The 18,580-nt window shown below is 33.8% G+C and overlaps 1 long non-coding RNA gene across 1 annotated transcript; it reads right to left on the bottom strand.

Annotated features, from left to right (window-relative positions):
* Positions 1-711: 711 nt before the first annotated feature.
* On the bottom strand, positions 712-15,478 carry LOC112652828 (uncharacterized). The gene is made up of 3 exons (XR_003131750.3): positions 15,368-15,478; positions 14,671-14,785; positions 712-905 (listed from the first exon to the last, which is right to left on the bottom strand). It is a non-coding gene; the product is annotated as an uncharacterized LOC112652828 (long non-coding RNA).
* Positions 15,479-18,580: the final 3,102 nt, after the last annotated feature.

Below are 18,580 nucleotides of genomic sequence, written 5' to 3'. Positions count from 1 at the left end.
AATGAGAAGAAAACTATGCTCAGAAGGAATGTAAATAAATGTACATCAAAGATTTTATATACACTCTCCAAATAAAGTGTCCTTGAAGAGTGTCTTTGTGTGGTTTATCTGTGCACCCATATACTCTGATATCTTTACTATATTAGGAAGTACACAGAGGGCAAGTCTTATCCATAGTACCGAAAAAAAAAAAAAAAAGCAAGACTTCTTAATTGGACAAAAATAATCAATTTAAACATTTATTTCATATTATCATAACAAGAGTAGAAATCTTAGAAGTAACTCTTCCCAAATTTAGATAATAATTTTGCAAAGACTCTAAGAACATGGTAATATTGTTATATTTTATTGATGTTCTTAACTATGTTATTGATTTAATGGAATGAGAATTCTTCATCCCTTTCTACAAAACAAATTTGGTTTTATTTTTTTTTTATTTTACCTTGCATTTTTCTGTCTACTAGTGAAGTGAGCATCTGCTTGTATGTTATTTAGCTATCCAGACTTTACTTTTCATCAATTACCTATGCATAGCCTTGGCTTAACTTTTATTGGATTTACTTCTATTTTGTATAGATTTCAAGTTCTTACTATGTAGTAGGTAGCAATCCTTTGCCAATGTCAGACATTGCAAATGATTAGAAAAAAATTTAAATAATTACAAGAATAATGAAGTGATAATATATATAGTATTAGTATTAAGATAGAGATTTGTTTTTTGTTGTTGTTTTGTTTTAAAGATTTTGTTTATTTTATTCATAATAGACACAGAAAGACAGGCAGAGACGTAGCCAGAGGGAGAAGTGGACTCCCCATGGAGTCTGCTGGGGGACTTGATCTTGGGACTCCGTGATCATAACCTGATCGAAAGGCAGACGTTCAACCACTGAGTCTCCCAGGCATCCCTAAGATAGAGATTTGTGATTAATTTTGGAGACAGAACACAGGAGAGAAAACACAAATGTTTAGGTGAAAACAAGAGGTCTGGCAAAATATTATGCATTTACCTATGACAATATCAAATGTTTATAATAAAATATCATACAGTTGTTTCATTTAAATGTGCTAAGTTAATTCAAAGATCGGTAAATCTCCACTGGTTAGCTAAACAAGTAGAATAATCATCCTATTATTATTATTTTTAACTATGTTATCTGAGGTGATCCTACTTTCTGTATGACAGCAAAAAAATCTATTTCAGCTCCTTTGGTGATATTGTCTCTCTCTTGTCTTTAAATGTTTTCTTTAGAATCTGAAATTTTACTCCTAGGCAGGGCCAAATAAACAAGAGTCCATTCAGAATGCAGCTTTCTTTTTACTGTTGATGCTATTGCCAAAATAAAATCACTTATATGTAGTCTATAATATATTGTTCCACCTGATGTCATTCTCACTACTGTAAAAGGATAATCAACTTCCTATTTTTGAATAGCATGTAATTTACCAAACAGTAAAATCAGTGAATAGAAACTTTTGCTGTTTAGAGTAATGCAGTCTTTCTTTGTTCCAATGAAAATTCTGAAATAATCTAGTATTTGAATATCTCCCAGAATGCATTTCTAATGCTAACATTATTAATTCAAATTTACTTCATACCAAGGATAAAAAATGATTTTTTTTAAAGAAAAACTTCCCTCAACCTATATTATAAACACACTGAAAAGCTTTAAAAATTAGCTTCTGCTGTGGACTTCGTCATATTTCTTCATTAATCCAACAAGAAAACAGTGCTTATATAGGAAACAGATATGTGAAATAACTTTTGATAATTATTAACATTCTTTGAGTCATGAGTAATGTCAAGCTGCTTTACACACTGTGCTGTCAATAGCTAAACAAGCAAAATCTGCAGGTGCACACATTTCAGGTGAGCCGAAACTACCATTCCAGCAGTGTGTGTCAGACTTCGATGAAAGTTCAAAGGAAATTTCTGTATTTCAAGAAGCATTGAATTATAAAATGGAGAAACTTTCATATAACCTTTGATTGTAGGTGATTATCTGAAATGTAATGACATCATAAAACACAAATATCAAGAGGATAACCCAATGGGGCTCTATAAATATGCTCAATTAAAGGCATATACTTGTAGAATGATACTAGTATCTGGCATTACCTATCTCCATAAGAAAAGGTTTTCATAGAGGAAATACATAAAATCTCATCACAGATCAACATTAACAGGTAAATATTTACAAAAGATTTCAATGATATGGAACATGAAATTTGAATCTCGATGAAACAAACAAAAGAAAATGAAAGATAATATAAATCCCACTATTCTCATTAGCAAATGTTTATTGAAAAAAAATATTCAATAGTTCATGAGACCTTCTTTTCTTTTTTGATCCTTAAACTCTAAAATATCTACTTTCCGGTCCTTTGTCAGAAAATGTTTGCTTACTTCACACTTAGAGAACCACATATATTTTCTAAAGATTTTAAACATAACATTTCCCAAGTATGATATAATCCAATCTTTCTAGAAATTAATAAAGGTGTAGTTGCCTTACAGTACACAAACATTTCAGATACACTTTCAGCAACATTTTTGAGTGTTTTACACCAGGTTTTGATACACAACCAAGTCTGTTTCTACTGTCCCTGATTTGTCTTATTGATATGCTTATATTTGATCATATATAAACGTATATATATCCTTCCCATAAACATTGATGATATATGTGTAAATATATGTCATGTGCATATATCATTAGTCATGTGTATATTATGTGTGTGTATGTATATAGAGAGGGCTATTTTGGATTTTCATTTCAATTTGCTATTTTTTTTTAAGATTTTTCTATCAGTGTTTAAAAGCCATGTTCACATGAAACAATATTTTCTTCCTTGTATTTAATGTTGATATATAAATTAAATTCTATTTATAACATATTCTGTGTATATTTTTTTTTCAATTTCTGGAAGAGACTTCTTAAAATACAGATTAGCTATTTCTTGAATATTGTGTAAAAACTCCCTTACAAAATTCTCTAAGATTGAAGTTATTTTATGGTTAAATATTTGTTAAAATAATAGTTTTAATAAAGGTTAACATTCTAATCATATTCTATGTAAGTGTTTAAACATTTCTTTTTTAAAAATGATAATTGCACAAAACATAAATGTACACTTCAGTGCATATGTATAAAATGAAATAATAGCCATGGTGTAGCCACACCCACTCATGAAAAATACCATGAAAGCTCTTTGTACTCCCTCCCAATCATTAAATTTTATCTTTCCACAAGTAATACCATATTAATTACTAAAATATGGTTAAGTTTTGCCTGTATTTAAAATGTATAGATAAATGGAATAAATTGGTATATATTGTGTGTGTTGTATTTCTTTTATCTACTATTATGCTTATGAGTTTCATCTGTGTTGTTGATGTAGTTATATTTCATTGATTTTCTTTACTCGTTGGTAGTCAATTTTGTGACTATATCACAATTCAGTAATCGATTCTGATAATAAATGTAGATTAGGGAGTTGAGCATCAGGTTTGTGGTCTGTTCTTTTCTACTGGAAAGAAAGAAGACAAGTGTCCCCATCTAATCTTGTAAATGTAACAATGACAGATCTCTTGGCAAAAAGTCCAAATTCTTTTTTTCTTGGCAAAATAATTCTTATCTATGAATGCTTTTAACAGATTGTGCCAGACTATCGAGGATTACTGACCGGGGTCTATGGATTTATAAAACATGGCTCCCATGACAATGTCACGTAGCTGTGAAACTGAGTAAAAAAATGTAGATATTTCATGACCTAAATGTCTATGTTTGGGTATGTGAGCTTATCTCACACTTTGCTTAGAAATTTCATCTGTTTTCCAAAGCCTGAGTATATCTGATATTAGAAAAAAAGGGCCTGGGAAATCTTGCAAAAGATCCTGATCTCTGCCCTCTTTGCCTGTGCATGTCGGTTCTTTGTATTCTTGAAATAATTATAAAGCTGAAAGTCAGTAGGCTCTCTAGTTCACGAAAGTCCAACCTGACATTCTGATCACCTCTGTTAACTTAATGGACATTCAATTTGCTTTCAATTTTAAGCTTTCTTTAAGTTGAGAACTCTCGAAGCAGACCCTGAGCTCAAGATTTACATGAAATCTATTGGGGTAATAGCTGTAAAAGAGTAAGAAAGTAGGGCTGGGCAGAGATAAAACTTCTCTGCAGTGACATTGCAACCGAGAACACAGAACACCCCATAGAGAGCTCTGAAGCTGGGTGGGCTTTCAGAGGTAGCCCAAATTGAGGCAAGAGAGCTGGGAATTTATACTACAGATTGACTAGTCATCGGTGGAAGAATTTTCCCAAGAGAAGGCTAAACTTGGCAAGCCATCTTCTATACAAGATAACATTAAGATAAGCGGTGACAGCCCAACCCCCAGATGCTTCAGCTGCTTCATCTCCATGGCATGTAAAACCCTGGGATAGAACTTCACATCTGCATGCTACCTACAGATCAACTGAACCATAGTATTTCTTTTTATATGAATACTGAAATAACAACTCTTCCTATAAGATACTGGTAAGATTCGGAGACACTGACTTCAAGGAAAAGTAAGAGAAGCAGGAAGATGAGTAAAGAAAATAGCAATACCTCTGAATATATATATATATATATATATATATATATAATTATATGATTTATTTTATTAAAACTTCCTGAGAGAGAACCCAGAGAACCATACTTATTTTTAGTCTTCAGAATAATTATGAACATATACTGGTATGTGATTATACTTTGAAATTACTATCCTGAATATTCTCTTAACTTGAAGGAAAACCAACATGAAATATATGAGTATATGTAAGTAATGTGTTAGAGTTAATTATTTTCATTTTAAGACAAAGTTACTTTCTGAGTTGTAAAATATTATCTGAAGATATTAACAGTATAATTGTGATAAATGCACCATAGTGAACTTTTTTAAAGCAGTCTCTTTAACTAACATAACCAACAATCAGCAAACATATAGACTCTTGTTTTCAAATGTCTATTATCCAGGTCATACATTGCTCTAAGCAATATTTCAAAAAAATCTGCAAACCAAGAATTTCATATGGACAACCAGAGATTGGAAAGGAATAATTGTATCTATTCTGTGAAATAAGCCATATTTCCTTAGCAATTAGCATTTTTAATATATTTTTTAAAGATTGTATTTATTTATTCATGAGACACAGAGAGAGAGAGAGACAGAGACAGAGAGAGAGAGGGGCAGAGACACAGGCAGAGGGAGAAGCAGGCTCTATGCAGGGAGCCCAAAGTAGGATTCGATCCCAGGACTCCGGAATCAGGCCCTGGATTCAAGGTGGCACTAAACTGCTGAGCCACCTGGGCTGCCCAGCAATTAGCATTTTAAACATAAATAAATTCAGCTATTAAAAAAAAAAAAAAAAAAAAAACAGCCCTCAGTAGAAACATGTTCTGTGTTTAGCTTCTAATCCTTGTTGATAGACCATTGGTGAACCTTTAGCCATGAAATGTATTCTTAGTTTTGGGTCATTATGGTTTTGTATCTCACAAATAAAATTTTGTTTATTATTTTAAATTGTTCTCCTGGTCTTGTAGTAGTTCATTTATGGCTAGAATAGATTATCCTTAATAGACAAATTTAGTTTTAAATATTTTCTCCTTGACTTTCTTGGAACCCACCAAATGGACCTCCATTGCTTTTTGTCTATCTTTTTTCATATTTACTAATGTACATCCTTAAATAATGCCAGGGATTACATGTGATATATATGTCCCCACAAGTAAATTCTTGTTTTTTACTATGGCTATACTTTTATTCTTTTTATATAGTACTAATAAAAAAAATCAAGTGTACCCATTTTCTATATGTTTTCTACTTTTTTTGAAAATTAAGATATTTATTCTGTAATATGGAAGACAATAAGACTTTATTCCTCTGTTTCACGATGTACTGTTTTACATGAAATATATATTTATAACTTCTTAAATCTCACCAAGAGATTCACTGGGACTTGGTTCTTACTCTTAAGTATTAACAGTTCCTTTTGTCACTGCACTGCATTTGAGAACTGTGAACTTGCTAAACAATTATATCAAATTGGGTATCGACATTACAAAAAAGTTGTAATCTTTTTTTTTTAATCTCATTTATTCATGAGAGACACACAGAGAGAGACAGAGAATAGGCAGAGGGAGAAACAGGCTCCCTGAAGAGAGCTTGACATGGGCCTGGATCCCAGGACCCTGGGATCACGACCTGAGCCAGAGGCAGACCCTCAACCACCAAGCCACCCAGGTGTCCTTAAAAAAAACTGTATTCAATTCTATAAAGTAAGGGAGTCTGGGTCTGTGATTTATGAGCATTCATCCTAATAAGGCACAAAGATTTAGGTCTATATGGCATTTATGGAATATATGTTACATTAAATTGCATTCAATTTTGAGTCTAAAACATGACTATAGTCTATGCAAGGGGTTGCAGCACGTAAGGCAATTCAGAAAAGGAAATGCTCCCTTCTTTGCCAGGGCTTGAGTGATTTACACAGAGTTCTTGAGTACTCTGGGAAATAGAAGGTCAAGATAGCAGTTTTAGATGTCCTGTAGAAGACTAAGCTTGTAATAATAACCTATTCAGTGAGGACTGGAGGATGAGAATTCAGAGATAATATCAGAATTAGATATGTTCTTTCAGGGAAAAAATCAGGTTCTGGTTTTGGGAGAGTGAGAAAAAAAGTACCGGCCTTTGGGCATTTTCTAAAGCTTGACAAAAATATTTTAATGACTCATTTTTATTATTTCCTATTCTACTCTTCAAACAACAAATTTGAAAGTGAAAATATGGGCAGCCCAGGTGGCTCAGCGGTTTAGTGCCGCCTTTGGCCCAGGACATGATCCTGGAGACCCGGGATCGAGTTCCACATGGGGCTCCCTGCATGGAGCCTGCTTTCTCTCTCTCTCTCTCTCTGTGTCTCTCATGAATAAATAAATAAAACATTTAAAAAGAAAAAAGAAAGGAAAATGATTAATTAAAAAAAAGAAGTGGAAATATATTAAAGTGAATCTGAATTAAATTTTATGATTTCGCTCACATTTCATGGTATCTAACAATGTAGTCACTCAAACCATAATACTATGTTTAATTGTCACATGCTATTTTCATAAAAGCAATCATAGTTTTTTGTTAAGTCAAGATACCTTTTCAGCATTTGTAATGAAAACACCATCATCCATTCCATAAATAACACATATTCTTAATTCAGTTACATTTTAGGTAATGAATGATTTCACAAAGGAAATAAAAATAGTTTATATAGGGGCACATGTGTGGCTCAGTGGTTGAGTGTCTGCCTTTGGCTCAGGTCATGATCCCGGAATCCTGAGATCGAGTCCCACATCAGGCTCCCTGCATGGAGCCTGCTTCTCCCTCTGCCTATGTCTCTACCTCTCTCTCTGTGTGTGTCTCATGAATAAATAAATGAATTCCTTCAAAAAAATAAAAATTTGTATAAAATATATGCAGTATTATATATTTCTCCCTATCTTTGATATGGAATTGTATCTATTAAAATAATTAAACAAATCAGAGAATATGAAACAAGTATTTGCTAGACATTCAATTATTGTGATAACCATGAAGAACTAGTGTGATTTAATCAACACTAATAGATTGTGTTTGGACACTCTCATTTGACTTTTCTGTTAAAATGACGTCATACTGGATTAGGGTGGCCCTAAATCCAATAACTGGTGTCCTCTAAGAAGGCTATATAAAGATACAGACACAGAAGGGAGAACTTCAGGTGAATATGGAGGCAAAGATTGGAGTAATCCATCCACAAACCAAAGAATATCAAAGATTGCTGCAGCAACAGAAGCTAGGAGAGAAGTGTGGGACAAACCCTTCCCTGGAGCCTGCAGAGGGAGTATGACCCTGCCAACACTTCGCTATTGGACTTTGTGGCTTCGGAATTGTGAGAGAATACATTTTTATTGTTGTAGGCTACCTCTGCCGTAAGAAACTACCACACAGGTGAATAATTCCTGCTCTGGCAACTATGCAAAGGTATAGTGGTGGTTATGGCAGGAATGATCATAGCGTATTTGGAATATAAGGAATGTAGTAAAGGAAGCAGATTAGTTTTTACAAGGGAGAGTGTGTGAAGAAATATCAAGCAGGAGATACAGGCAAGGTTTATTAACCATTTAAAACACTTACATACATACTGAAGTTAAAGAAACTGCTTACTTCTAGAACAATGGAGAAACACACCCAGGGATGTGAGCATTATTGAAGTGGAGTGACTGATTTGAATATGAATCTAAAGTGTTTTATTACTCCCTGCCCAATGAGTTGGATTTGCTCACCCAGTCTAAGACAAAAAAGCTTGCTATTTTCAAACCACCACCAAGACAGACCTCGTATCAAAGCTTAATAAGCTTTCTTTTACAATATATATTTCATCCTCTTTCTGATCACACAGCTAGAATATATTTTTCAGCTTTCTTCGCTGAAAAAAAAGACATGGTACATGACCGGGTTTTGGCCGAGAATGTGAATAGAAGTGAAGTATAAGGCCTATAAGCTTAGCCGTTAAATATTTCCATGTGCATTCCCTCATTCTTGATCCCTTTCCTGGTGATCTTGGGTGCATTATATTGAAGATATAAGAGCCATAAAATAGGAGTTCTGTTCCTTGATTTGTGGATATTTCCCCAATGAGTCGCAAAGGTTTAGGTCTGCATGGGATTTTTGGATTTATCTGTTATAGCAAATATAATTGCTCTAAATAACAATATAGATAAAGATAAAAACACCAGGGAAAGCATTTATGAGAAAGTATTTGTGAGAAAGAGAGAAAGTAAGAGAGAGAGAGAGAATTATAGGCTACTTGTGACCTATGACCATCTCCCATTGATATTTGGAAGAGGAAAAATAAATAGTTTCCCAAATTCCAGAATTTGGAATAGAAGAGAGATGATGAGTGAAAAGGGGCATCTATATTTCCTCCAAAATTGACTTTACCTCCCTACAGAAATATAAAATGTAAGATAATGAATGTTGTCCTCTTTTTCTCACATACATGACATAGCATTGCACACTATTAAGCTTTATAATAAAAAGTCACTTATACTTGTAAATAGTTTGAGATTTTATGATAATAAATGTTAAAAGACATTTTTAAGAGATTTTATTTATTTATTTGAGAGAGAGAAAATGAGTGGGAGGAGGAGCAGAGGGAGAGGGACAAGCAGACTCCCCACTGATCGCAGAGCCCAATGGTTGGCTCGGTCTCAGGACCCGAAGATCATGACTTGAGCCAAAACAAAGAGCTGAATACTTAACTGATGCACCACCCAGGTGCCCCTAGAGAACATTAAAAGATGACAGTAGTAATCCATGTTTTATACCTTTGGTGTTGACAGTACAAAACATGTGCCAATTCAAAATATATTTAGAAGATAGAGTTAAAATATATTATTTATCAATAAGGACAGAAAAAGTCATTAACCAATGTATGAAGACTATGAAAAGGTACGTGGGGTTTCGGTTCTGAGCTCATAACTGGTATCATCAGCCTGTAGGATGTTATATTTTAGGTGACTATGCAGCTTCAAAAAAACAATATTGTATAGGATTGGAGGGGGGTATCTGTGAGTTTATAGTGAGACTACTTATTTAAAGAGAGTAAATAGATACAGAAGAGAAATAAATTAAAAATGAGGTCCCAGCTAAATGTGGGAAGAGGAAGAACCCCTTACAGAGGACAGAGGACTCTACTTTTGTGTAGCTGATCTGATACTGGAATGATCACCTGACCGTTTTGTGCATCATTTCAACATGATGCTTATGCATATTTCCAAAATATGCTTAAAAAGTTACTTTACAGAGTATATTTTCCATCTAAACCGCCTCTGCCTACTCCAGGCTATGGTATTATTATACATATAATTGGAAAAGGAAACCATTTTGGAAAACTAAGGACAAATGTTAATTAGGTTTCTTATCATTTGAATTTTAGTTTAATAAAATATATTTCACCCGAAGAAATGAAAACATTATGGCGCTCTATTTGACGTTTGCAAGGTTAGCTTAGCTTTCTTATTAGATTACTAAACACTCTCTACCTCTCTCGATATAGGTCAGTGGTACAAAGTACAATCAGTACAGTAATGTGGCCAATCCTGAAAACAAGATTGCATAGCATCCCTGATAAAAGTGTAGCTGTTCCAAATGGAAAACCAAATACCAATCATGACAATACGGCCTTGAAGTCTAACATTCTAAGAATAATTCACTTTTGAGTGGAGAAACTTAATCTATGATACAGAAATGCATCAAGTTATAAAGGGAAGATTTGTGTAAACATTGCAGTTTGTAAATATGTGTAAAATTTTTAATGTGGGAAGCAGTTGGAACTTTTCTTTCCAGTTTTATTGAAATTTGGTTTATACTAATGGAAGAAAAAGAGATCCTCGGGTTTATCATGAGTTTGTTCTTGTATGTCAACTTTTATACCCAAATCCTTTCCAGTTCCATCTATCTAAAAAGGTAGTAGCATCTACTAAATCAGTCATATACCACACACAGTGTAGCTTAGAATAACCAGCCTTCTATAAATATTAGCAAGAAAAAAGGATATATGCAACAGAAAAATTAATAGAATAAGCCTTTCCATGTTGCTTTGTCTTTCAGTTTTAGCGAATATGCAGCATTGTATTTTTATGCTTTCAACCTTTTTATATTATCCTGCATGTCGTCATATGAGAGATCATAAACAAGGCAATGTTTCTGAAATATTATAAATGTGATGAAGTGAACTGAAATGGGCATTTCAAATTATACTGTCTAGAGATAAGTGAAAGTCCCTTTCCACGTAGCTCTAATGGTAATTGGATCACTAACCCTTGGGAAAATGCATGTTCTAAATCTCTCTTTGATATTATTTTCTGTTCTTCATATGGCTTGAGTCTAAATCACGCCTCACACATCTGTGTTTTTAAGAGTCTGTTGAGAGGTCATTAAGCCTTTCTGTACCATGCGGTAGTCCTCAGAGCTTTGTTTGCTTTGTGATGTTATTTAGAGTTTGTATGAGTGCTGAACAACCTAAAAATCTTGAGTCTGAAGTAAACATATTTCTGGGTGGCCAACTAGTGTGAAGGAATTCCTTGACCTTTCGTCTCATTCACTGAAGCAAATCAAAGTGTATTTCAAGTAGTGCTGCCTTAAGTCATTCTCAGAACAAAGTCAGAGCATAAAAGTAGTTCACCCCTGAATGTCCTAAGCTAGTGATTCTACTCTTGAGCAAAAAGAGAGAGAGAGAGAGAGAGAGAGAGAGGGAGAGAGAGAGAGAGAAAGGAAAGAAATGCTGTGAATGGCAGTATTCCTTAATAATGTCCACAGTCCTTGCTGAGATAGCTTGTCTCATTTTGTGTGTGTGGAGTGACAGTTTTGCAAGGTGCATGTGATTGAGACAACAAAATAACTCTTGAAGATACCATACTCTGAGTTTTTGAAAATGTAATTTTATTTCTGGTTATGGCTAATTGGGAATTGCTTAAGTCCAGAAGGTAGTGGATATAAAGAAAAATGATATATAAAATAAGTGGGAGGTAGCATTTTCCTCCAGGCAATATGGTTTTATCATTAACCCCACCTGGAAATCTTGATATAACTTGCTTTACTATAGATTTTAATTGAAAGGGGACAAAAATTATTGGCTAGCCTGGTCATATTGATAAATAAAACTATATCCAAGGAGCCTGAAAATGAGTTAAGTTCCTAAGATCCTGGAAAGTTTGAGATCAAGGGTGTAAGTTACATTATTTTCTTTAGTAAAACTGTAACACTAATGACGTAAATACAATCTTAAGTTTTATTAAAACCTTATAGTGAAATAAACCTTGTTGTTAGTAATTTAAAGCCATTATTAATTTTAATCCAGAGCAGAAATACTGTTATTTATCAATTTATATTGTAATGATTATTTTAAGTATTTATTCCACCTTTACTGATTTCCAATGTTTGCTTAAGCACATTACACATTTCTGAAAATTACTATGAAATACAAGGTTTAAAATTAAAATTCATGCAAATTATGCCCAGTTAAAATTGCTCGACAAAACAAATACAAAAACTGTCTCCTATTGAACTCCTGAAAACTGAAGATTATCAATTTAAATAATCATCAATATTTTAATGAATTAAAGAATCAGTTCTATCTTAAAAGAGCCAGTTTACCCCATGTGAAATATGTTTTCCTTCATATGAAAAAAGCACAACTGTCTTGGGGGGTGCCAGGTGGATCAGTCAGTTTGGCAGCCAATCTTGGTTTTGGCTCAAGTCATGATCTCAGGTTTGTGGGATTAAGCTCAGCATGGAGTCTGCTTGTCCCTCTCCCTCTGCTCCTTCCCCTGCTCATGCTCTTAAATTGATTAATTAAATCCTTTTAAAATATCACACAAATGTCTTCATATATTTATGACATAGTTTTCCAGGGACTAATCCTGTGTTCCTGATTACTGACTCTTCTCTGGGTTCATCCCCATTGATTCATGACCTCCCACTGAAGAGGTCCATAAAAATGAATATTTCCCCACCCTTTGAATTTTGGTGTTGCCTCGGACTTGCTTTGACCAAGTGGATAAGGTTACATTGATACCATGCCACTTCTGAACCAAAATATAAGAGGCAGTAACATTTTTTCTGTTTGTTCTCTTGCAATTCTGTTATCACCATGAAAAGAGTATATCCAAACCAGTTCCCTGTAGTTTAAGTAAAGACTTAAAGACAAGTGAAGCAGAGCCAGACAGAAATATGACTTAAAGAAATGCTAATTGTTATATAACAATAATATTTTGGCACAGCTTGATGCATAGAATTTTTGTTAACAAATAGGTAATTAATGCATATATCGTAAATTTCAGAAATGTAAGAGAGAGAAATGGAATGGAAACAATGCAGTCTTGAAAATAATGGTTCATATAATTAATAATAATTTTTGTTTTAGTCCCTTTTCTGTAGATCACAAATACTAAATATTACAGAAAGATTTCCTCCCCACAAAAGAACATAAGCATCTTCATCCTAAATTTGGTACACATAGCTACCACTCAATGATTCCTTTAGGAACACTGAAAAAAACTCCATTTATAACAAATTATGAAGTATCAGTATATATCTGCATGTACTTTAGCATGTTATTTATCCCTCTTTTATATTCTTTCAAGAACACTGATGTAAATGGAACTTCATCAAGCATAAGAATAAAAAAAATAAAAAATAAAAAAAAGCATAAGAATAATCTTGGGACGCCTGGGTGGCTCAGCGGTTGAGTGTCTGCCTTCAGCTCAGGGTGTGATACTGGAGTCCCGGGATCGAGTCCCACTTCAGGCTCTTTGCAGGGAGCCTGCATCTCCTTCTGCCTATGTCTCTGCCTCTCTCTCTCTGTGTCTCTCATAAATAAATAAAGTCTTTAAAAATATATTTTAAAAAGCACAAAGGATAATCTTCAAAAACAAAGTCAGTCTTACAGGATACCCTCTACAGATGGTGCTTATGAGTTTACTTACCATTTAAAAAAGCTGAAATATAACACAAAAATATCATATTATAAATTTAGAGTCAGTGAAAAAAGTCCATAGCAAATACAGGCATTGTGCCTATCAGGGAAATCATATTTGATTGACAACAAAAGTGTTAAAATACAGAGGAAAACTGAATAATTATATCATGAAAAAAACAATGATTTAGAAAATAAGCAACACTCATGTAATATGCACAATAGGAATTCTAGAAAAAAGAGATTTTAAAAAGTAAAGTTTTTCCTGAGTTAAATCTAGATAGTATTTGATCAATAATCTCCTATTTACTAGTATCAGACTATTCAAAAACTTAACCATGGTACTCTGTGCAGACAGTAGATGCATTTTTTCAAGTGCCTACACTTTGGAGATAGATGCAACATGAGAATAAGGAGGAGATTATATATTGTAAAATTCTATTTGAATAATTTTAATGTGAATGTTCAAAATAAAAGTTTCAAGTAATGTATCTACAACTCAGTAATAATTTATTTGTATATCTAAGTGTTCGACACTGTGGTTTATATAAAAGTGGCAACTGAATTTCAGTCAAAAAATGTGTTTAAATGTTATTTAAACAAACTTCATATTGATATAAGAACATTTTTAAAGCTGTCTCATCTCACATGTTTTCAATAATCTATTCACTCAATCTATTCACATATCTATTCAGATTTCATAAACTTTATGAAATATTCTGGAAATATCCAAATTTTATTGGTATATGTCTTCATTTTTTCCATTATAAGCTTCTTTAGAATGTGTTATTTGCATTTTTATCTTTAATGCCACAAATACAGCTATTTTCAAATTATATTTTAAAAAAATGCTAATGATGAAATTATAGTAGCAGTAAGAACTCAAGCAGGCTATATTTTGGGGCTTAACATGCAACCTTTGTTGATAGCTTTTCAGGTTTCCTTTTGGCTACTTCAAATGCATCTGCTTTGTTCTCTATATTGCCTTCTAGGGAAAGCAAGGCTTCTCACTATTTATTTCAATCCTTCCCATCTTGTTTCTATAGTACTCATGGCTTCCAGAAAGCATCACATAACTCTTCTCCAAATATTGATCCTCAATGAACTGAAAACCTGATATTCATACCTTAATGTGATTTTCTTTCCACTGAACCTGAGCTGGAGTGATAGAATAATATGGAGGAAACTGAAATTCATTTCAGATGCTTTATATAGTAATGGAAAGTTGAAAACACTGTCACCTGTGTAATGGGAAAAGTAAGAATATAAAAATAAATTTGTGGATTTGACTAAGCATTTGCCAGACAAAAATGTTGAAAGTGTCGACTATAAATAATATATAATAAGCAAAGTGTATTGTATAAGAAATAATGCAATATATAAAGCATAATAAATATATCATAGGGGATCCCTGGGTGGCTCAGCAGTTTGGCGCCTGCATTTGGCCCAGGGCGTGATCCTGGAGACCCGAGATCGAATCCCATGTCGGGCTCCGGGCATGGAGCCTGCTTCTCCCTCCTCCTGTGTCTCTGCCTCTCTCTCTCTCTCTAGATCTATCATAAATAAATAAATCTTAAAAATAATATCATAAAAAAAAATTAAAAAAAAATAATAATAATAATATCATATACTGTATATAATAGACTATACATTTCTAAATATGAAAATATATGTATTTATATGTATATTTATATAAATACATATATATACATATATATACACACACAAAAACTTGTATATCTAATTCTGAACTTTTAATTACATCAGAAAAATGTGTCTGTTTGCTTAAAACTTTGTTAGCTTTTCCATTACATGCAACAGACCTCATTTCTCCATGATAAAACTGTGAAAGGTTAGAACCCAAATTCCTAGACGTGTTGAGAGCTTTCATAAGTTCACCACTACAGATATCTCCAGCCTCAGGTCCCAAAATTCTGCACCTGATTCTTTGTTCTAAACAATCCATTCTGCAAATTACATAACAATGGAAAACCAGCATGCTCTTTTAAAGTTATGATTTTGTTTAGATAAGCTTGGAAAACTCTGACTTCTATACTCTTCTGGAAATGTAGAAAATATGGGTACATAGAATCTGGGAAGTTTTTCAGTTAAAGAAACTTGAATGCTTTCAGCTACATGTTTTCTTAACGTATTTGACCACATAATTCTTATTCAAGTAACCCTTTGTATCAATACTCAGTATAAACATAATGGGAGCAATGTATTGTGAAATGCTGTGTCTAAGCCCAAGAGATTTCTCACAGTCTCCTAAACGTGCCTTTTCTCTTCACTTCAAGGATGTGTTCAGTGTCGCTGCTCCATCTGAATGCCCATGTTGACTTGTCTTCACCTGACACACTGCTCCTCGTCACATACGAACTTGTTCTGGTGAAGACACAGGATTGAGGGCACCCTCAAGAGCCAAGCCTAATTTTACAAATAATCTTGGAATTGTTTTAGGAGTGGATATTTTGGTGGATAGTACATGAGGTACATAAATGCTGCCTACAATTCAAAATTCCTAAAACCATACAGGACTAAGCCAGGAAATTGAAGTTTTACCCAAATTGTATTAGAACGAGGTGTGTGTGTGAGTGTGTATGTGTGTTTGTAAACACACATATGTAAACATCACACAGACACAGAGTTCAGCTTTGTTTTATGTTTTTCCTTCATTTTTTTTTCATTCCTAAACAGATATATACATATTCTTTATCCAATAGTAGCCTGAACAATCTTATCATTAGACCAGTTAGACCACCTGAATTCAACCTTAGGTAGATGTTGACTTCAGATGATTAGTAAGTGTGTCTTGATGGTAAAATGACACTTCTTGGGTTTTGTAATAGAAAAAAAAATTACTTCCATGCCATATTAGATTTCAACCTGAGGTAAGTTGATACAATTAAACACACTAGAGGCCCTTTAAGCAGAAAACTTATTGAAATGCAGTGACCAAACAGGAAATATTTTATAGTCTTCACACTACATTACATTGTGACTCAGTATGAGGAATAAGATTAATCTCATAATTAAAAGAACAAAATAATAGACTTCTTCTAAAGAACAAATGGATTTACAGGAAGTTACTTCTTTTAGAAATATCCCAAAGGGGGCACCTGGGCGGCTCAGTCCATTAAGCATCTGACTCCTGATCGCAGATCAGGTCTTAATCTAAGGATTGTGAGTTCAAGCCCTGAGTTGGGTTCTACTAGTCATTCTATGACTACTTATCCTGGCACTTCTCATGTTTCTCTAACAAAGACATTTAGACATTTTTGCTCCACTTTTATATACAATCAACTGACATATACTGCCCAGGGTTTGATTAACAATGTATTCAATATGTTGAGCATATGTTCATTTGTAAGACATCTTGCCACAGTAAGTCATCAGCTCAGAATACACGCACACACACACACACAACCAGGTGGACTCATATGAGAAAAGGTCAGTGAAAAGGTGTTTTATCCAATATTACCCATCTGGATAAGGAATAGGTATTTCTGAATACTTAGAAATAATTAGGTTATGCAACATTATTGCTTGCCTAATCTTTCTCTCATACCTTTACATAGTTTAGCAATCTTTACATGGTGAGCTTTATGATTCTAGATATTAAACATCATTTATTATAACATCGGATTCATTTGCAAATTTTCTAGAAAGGTAATTTATACATTATCCAGATACTGACAATCTTGGGCTCACCTTGCTTTAGAGTCAGCTGATCATACAATTCTGTATTATATAATCTGTTGGTATTTATAGCTGTGTGCACTGACAGTGCTATTTTACAGGAGAACTATCCGTGTCCCGGAGAAATTATGTGTCTTGTCGAAAGTAACATAGCTAATAACTCTGAATTCAATATTGGACTACATTTCTGCCATAAATGCAATCTACTTTAATCTTAGCTCGTATGCTCTGCTTTTTAAATGAGTCTAAACATAATATATTGAAATTAATACCATGCTATTAGTAATTATAGCAATTATTATTGAGATATTACCGTGTGAAGACATTGCATTAAGTAACTTACACATACTATCTGCAATTCATATATTTACCCTGGAATTCGATTTTCATGGATAAAGGAACCAATGCTGAGCCTCCTCTAGAGGATCAACACCTGGTAAGAGGTAGAACTGAGCTGAACTCTGGTATCTGTAGCCTTTCTTCTATTTCATATCAATTTTCATTTTTTAATAATTATCTCCTTACTTACTGTAGGAAAGGGAAACGTTTTTCAGTTCTGCTGAAATAATCAAAGTGAATTTCTATCAACATGTTTTATTCCTTATGTTTCTATTTATTATTCAGTTCACATTTACCCTGTATAAATATATCTGGCACCGAAGACAATTTTTTATGGGTCTGCACATTTCTAGCTTTCTTACCTTTTCCAATTGCTTTGTCCTTCCAATTTATTTTCTGCTCTTTCTACATTGCTCTAACTCTTGCTGTCACTTGCCTGCCCTTGTTTTCACCTTCTGGTTCTCTCTCTCATAGTCTCTATTTTGCTTGGATTTATAGATTAAACATTTACATTTTTACATGACTGTTTTCCTTTCGGGGTGAACAACTTAATATACTATAATAATGGACATTACAGCAAGCAGTCATGATTCACAGAAACACAGCACCATCTAGACATTGTGGCTTGGTATCTCAGGTCTCACATTAACATACACATGTGGCAAAGAGGGTTGTATACCTGGAAGTAGGAGCAGCTTTCCAGGTCTCCCTTCCTTCAGTCCCAAACCCAGAAATCTCTTGGGGAATCTAAGGCCTGAAGGTGAACTAAGATGCAGAAATAAACCAATGAGCGCAGGAGTGGGGAGGTGGAGGACCGGCAGGGAAGGATGAGGCAGCTGATTCTGCAGGTAATCGGGGTGTTCGTGAATTCACAGCCAGCACAGAATAAAATTTGTTGTGGGGCAGCCAATGTCCGGATCATTTCTATTCGGTAGGCAAATTCCTCAAGGTTTCCAAATACATTACAGCCCACTCTGCATGCTGGACAAACTACTTAT

Source organism: Canis lupus, chromosome 4 (assembly GCF_003254725.2).
Source record: "Canis lupus dingo isolate Sandy chromosome 4, ASM325472v2, whole genome shotgun sequence".
NCBI lineage: Eukaryota > Metazoa > Chordata > Mammalia > Carnivora > Canidae > Canis > Canis lupus.
The sequence above is the reverse complement of the archived record's forward strand: the minus strand, read 5'-3'. Positions and strand labels throughout refer to the sequence as shown.